Below are 5,613 nucleotides of genomic sequence, written 5' to 3' on the forward strand. Positions count from 1 at the left end.
TTACATGGAACTAGTTGAGTGAAGAAATTCAACCATCAATTTACATAAAAATGAAACTTTATGTTGAAAACTTTGAATTCATGGAAGTTAATATATTGATTTTGGAATCAAAGCAAGTTGATGCAATTGAGCATGAATTGCCCTTGAAATATGTTGGTTTATCATGTTTTAAAGGAAAATTACATGAGATCTTGGCTTGAAATTGGGTTTGAAAACTCACACTTTGATGAATTTTCGAACTGTCTGATTTTGCCCAGACCGCACGAGTGGAACATGAACAAAAATAAAGAATTGTATTATTCCTAACCCACCACTCAAGCTTGCAAAGGCCACCGCTCGAGTGGCCCAATCACCACACGAGCAGTCAAAGTGGGCGCACGTGCGGCCAGCCTTATTTTAGCTTATACCTGGTAACTTCAAATAGGCATTTCTCCCTCATTTGGACTCATTTTTAGATGATTCTTGAGCCTAAATTCAAGTCCCGGAAGTCTAGTTTCCAATGATGGTGGCTTCACATCCAAATTATAAGTAAAAAAAATAGATATGTTCAAATTAATGAAGGTAGTTCACTTTCTGTCTACCCGTTTCATGCTATTTCTTCTCTTAACCCAGTTTCCTTCTGTTTCTTCCTATTTTCCTTGATATGAATTATGACCCATTGAGAACTAATGAGTTTAGAACCAACATAAATGATTGATTAACCAGCAAACTAAGGGATCGGGTCATTTGATTAAGAAAAATTAAGATAAGTAAATTTGATCAATGAAGTAATTCTATGTTTCGATATGTTGTGCTATGTGCATTGTGATTGCAGGTCAAGATTCGAGGACCGGTCAACCATTTCTAGAAACCACTGTGAGTAATAATATTGTAAAGATATGTTCACTTGTATTATTTTGGTACGTAAATGTTGTGACGTTTTGAAATCATGTTTTCGTCGAATGAATGAGCTACAAGAATTGTAATATGAAATATGGATATGAAATGTGAACCATTCTGTTGTTATTGGGCCTAAGGCCATTCTGTTATTATTAGGCCTGTGAAAACCCACATTTTATTATTCTTAAAAGAAAATAAATAAATAAATTAATTAATTAATTTTATCCAGAGTCTATCTGAAATATGTATTAGTGTAAAAGTTAGTTTTAAATTAACCCAATTCAATCACTAACAAAGATATTAATAAATAAATAAATAAATAATAATTTTGTATGTGTTCAATATTTGTTATTTAAAAATTATTTTATTAAGGATTTATTTTAGAATTAGAAATTGAACGTCCAAATAGCCTAAGGAGGTGAAATTGAAGGCCTTAAAGGTTTGAGAAACCAAAATTGATGAGCTTAATAAGTTTAATTTGATATTTGGAGCCTTTTGGGGATTTGATTTGAAATCTGATTCATAATGATAAATTAAACAAAATTAATTGGGCCTTAATGGCAGTCAAATTAGACCAATTAAATCATGTAGGATTTGTGATTAGGTTTGATTAATTTAATTATGTGTTAACCAAGATTTATTAAAATTAAGTGTTGCTTAATTAAATTAAGCAAAAAAAAAAAAAAAAACACAAAAACAAAAATTGAATTATGTAAGAGTCTAGAAGTGAGATTGTTTATGGGTGTGGGTGTATTGAGAAATCTGCTGTGTGTGTGTTCATGTGAGTAATGTGCTGGAGCCTCAATAAAATGTGCTAGTGTCCATGTGCACACGTCATGTGTAATGGAAGAATGAGGTGTATGTATTGTGCATTGTGCTGAGAGTGTATATCACTTGGTCAGAAACTTTTCAAAGTCAAAAAGAAGGGGGCCCATCTTGCTATGTGTATATTGGAAAATTCAAGTACAAAGAGAGAGAAGTGGGCGTGTATATGGCTCAATTTTCTGGCGAGAGCATTTCCAAAAAAAAAAAAAAAAGAAAAGAAAAGAAAAAAAAAAGGGTTTAAGAGTTGAGACATTGTAGAGAGAGAGATTTCAAAGCTTAGAACTCATGTGCTGGAAATGGTAAAGAAATGCTAAGGAAAAAGCTTGGGAAAGTGAAGGATTAAAGAGAAGTTCAAGATTTTGTCAAGGATTCATTAATTGAAGATTTTAGGTAAGGAAATCCTCCCAACCCTCTCATTTTTTTTAATTTGTTAAAATTTTCAGATTTTATTCATATGATAAAATGACTAATTTATAGATAGAAATTTTTATATATATGTATGTAAATTTTGTGATGTGTATATCAAATATTTGAATATATTGATAGTCTTAAAATCATTGTATTATTGTGAAAATAAGCTTACATGTGTAGTTCATACCATTATAAAGAGGATTAAAGAATTTATTTGGTCCTTAAATCTGTCAGAAAATTTGTACGAATTTTTAGACAATTTTTTACTCAAAATTTGAAGAATATTTATTCTACAAAGTCGTTGAGAATGATGACTGGTTCATCCACAAAATTTTTCAACAATTATGGAGTTTTGTATGAATTTATACAGATTTTTAACCAAATCTGGAGCTATAGGCATATTTTACTATGTGTTTGAAAAATCATTAAGAATTTTATATTAAACCAAATTTGGTAATTTCTAAAAAAAAATGAAATTTGAGAAGTCTAGTTTCATAATAAATTTTTAGATCATGGAATCGATTTATAAATTTAAGTATGGAGTTAATTTAAGAAAATGTGATAAATTTGTGTCATAAATTTTCTTGGAATTTTTTAGAATTATTTATAATTTATTTTTGAAAAATTCTTTCTGAAAAATGACCATAACATGTTTATTGAGTATTTTGTAGATTTATATGTATTTTAGAGTTGTATAAGTAATTTATTTATAATTTTAATTACGAGTTATGCATTCTGAAAATTCTGGCAGATTAAGGAGGAATAAAAAATTATCTCTTCAATTGTTTATTTGGACTAAAATTTAATATTGTGCTAATCTAATCTTGTAGATTAAAAATCCATGCATGTGTGTGATTATGATTTATTTCTTTTTGGTATCTACATTATTATTTCATACCATAGTTTAAATAAATTGTTTATTTAAATTTTGTACAATTGTTTATTATTGTGTGACATATGTAATATTTTATGTTGGGATTTTAATGAGTTGATATAACATTATTGGTAATTAAATTTTGAATTATTGTGAATATCTCAACAAGTAAAGAAACACGAAATTTAACCAATGATACATTAAAATGTAAAAGTGATGGGGTGAACCCGGTTTAGAATCTTGCGCGAGTGAGTTGCGAACCCTAACGTGGCACGGGAAGGTATTTCAGCTCTTATCGGTGGAGGCGATATAAGGTTGGTGGTGCGGGTGTCACAACATAGACCACTCCCTTGGGGCAGACCGTGATGTCACGACTCGGGTAGGTAACCCTGGTGCGTGGGCATCATTGGTAGTTACAGTAAGTAAAATTTGAATATTTGACCAAGGGGGAGTTAGAATTGCCTGTGGCCATTGCTTAGTGGTTGAGTGGAAATAATGCTCCGCGGGGAGTTATTTAAATTTATCTGATAAACTAAATCTATGAAAATTTAAAAAGAAATGTGGGCATATTCCTTATGATGAAATACTGCTTCCGTTTGTTACAATTTTTTTATTATTTGATTTATTATTATTTATTGTTGTTATTTCAACTGATAACATTTATTTTATGCTTACTAAATGTTACTGGTTATGCTATTACTACACATTATTCATAAATTGTGAGTATTATTATCGGGGTGGGTATTTTTGGATTGTAGTATCTTATTGAGCTCGTCGCTCACTGGCATTCCCGTTGCCCTAGCGTTTTATGCCAAGTGCCGAAGAAATCGAAGGAAACACCAAGGCCTTGTAAGGCGACACTCAGCCTTGGTTAGCTGGAAGAGTGCCCAAGTTCCATGAACCACTTCCTAAAATTTCTAGTTTTTCTCTAGTTTTCTTTTTATATTTGTGTCATTTCTGTTATGTACTAAGACTAAGTTGTGATGTAAGAACTTTAAATTCTGGGTTGTTAATTAATGGATGTTAGTAATATTGGTGGCAATATTAATTTTAAGTTTCTAAATCTTATTATGATGTCCTTAAATTTTGGGGCGTCACAGGCCCAGGGTCGTTCTGTTATTATTGGGCCCGAGGCCGTTCTGTTATTATTGGGCCTGAGGCCATTCTGTTATTATACTGGACCCGAGGCCGTTCTGTTATTATTGGGCTCGAGGCCGTTCTGTTATTATGCTGGGTCCGAGGCTGTTTTGGATTGTGTTGGTAAAAAGGACATACATGTATTACGTACATATTCTGCAAGGCACATGCTCATTTATGTCTTCATACATTATTTTTATTCACAGAGCCTGTCTCATTCTATATTCATTATGTTTTGTAGGTGATCAACTTGGAGACCAACCTTAGGTCAGCGTCAGGAGTTCTTTTATGGGCCTGTTATGTCAAGCCACCCAAGATGTGCCTCTGTGTCAAGGCTTCAATTTTGTATTGTTAGAGTTTTGTTTTTTTTATTGAGTCTTATGTATATGTGTGTGAGATATATGAGATTTGTATATGAATATAAATTGCTAGTATGTCTACATGTTTTTAATTATTCTAGTTATCATGTATGCACAAGCTCAATGGACATTATTATTTGTTTTGCTTCCGGTTTAGGCCCCGATATGATTTGAATAATTTGAAATTTTGTCTCTAAGGCCTGAGTACAGGCTAGTCATGCTCCAAACTTTTAAGAGGCAGGTTTGGGTCATGATAGTTGGTATTAGAGCACAAGTTAAGATCTCACATACATAACCATTGAGCATTAGAGTGTCTAGAATGCATTTAAGTTGCATGTATTTAGTAACGAAGTGATATGTTGTGCATTTCGAAAGATGTATACGAGCTTGCACAATAAGGTAAGTATTGAGATTGAGAATTAGAAGTCCTCATGGACTTTGGATAATAAGAGAAAATCAAGATGTGTGTTTCATAGACTGAGTCTTGAGACTAAAGAAGATTTGATAATTGTAATGAAATGGGGATGGGTTTATGTATGATATTGAGGCTAAGATTATGAAAGATATGGGGTAATGGTGTTACAAGGATATCAAAATTGGTAAGTATAAGCGTGTTCGTGGAAACATGATGTGGGAAGAGATTAAATATTGGCTTCTATACGGGTTACATGTGGAATTAGACAATGAGAAATGTTGGGAAACAGGGATTGTTATTAATCAATAAAGTGAATAGAACTATGGCAATTGAGACGAGTATGGGACTATAGTGAGTGAGAGTTAGGAAATGGTTTGATAGGAGAAGTAGAGATGAAGAAATTGCCCCACCCATATCTTTGTATGATTGTATGTTTCATGTTTCATGATTAAGTACGTGATACTATGTGCTACGTTGTAGTTAGTAAATGATACCCCACGTATTATCGGCCTGTATCTTGTGACCCTAGAGAAATAGGGATGAAATGGAAGTTGAGATCTTGTTGAGAAAACTGCATAAAGTGGAGAGCATATTTACAAATATGATGAAACCTATGTGAACGTGTCATGAGAAGCCACAAGAGAATCAAAGGATGTGTTAGGAGGTTTATGGTATGAAAGATCAGTGAAAATATATTTAATGAATGCACGAAG

At 32.3% G+C, this 5,613-nt stretch overlaps 1 long non-coding RNA gene across 2 annotated transcripts; it reads left to right on the forward strand.

Annotated features, from left to right (window-relative positions):
• Positions 1 to 1,233: 1,233 nt before the first annotated feature.
• Positions 1,234 to 4,670, forward strand: LOC145822292 (uncharacterized). Of its 2 annotated transcripts, none has more exons than XR_014363388.1 (2): positions 1,234 to 2,094; positions 4,368 to 4,670. It is a non-coding gene; the product is annotated as an uncharacterized LOC145822292 (long non-coding RNA). The 2 variants fall into 2 exon arrangements; XR_014363389.1 differs by lacking the exon at positions 4,368 to 4,670 and adding an exon at positions 3,748 to 4,073.
• The last annotated feature ends 943 nt before the right edge of the window (positions 4,671 to 5,613 follow it).

The sequence above is a fragment of the Camellia sinensis genome, chromosome 3 (genome assembly GCF_055761805.1).
Source record: "Camellia sinensis isolate YWXY chromosome 3, ASM5576180v1, whole genome shotgun sequence".
In the NCBI taxonomy this organism is placed as follows: Eukaryota; Viridiplantae; Streptophyta; class Magnoliopsida; order Ericales; family Theaceae; genus Camellia; species Camellia sinensis.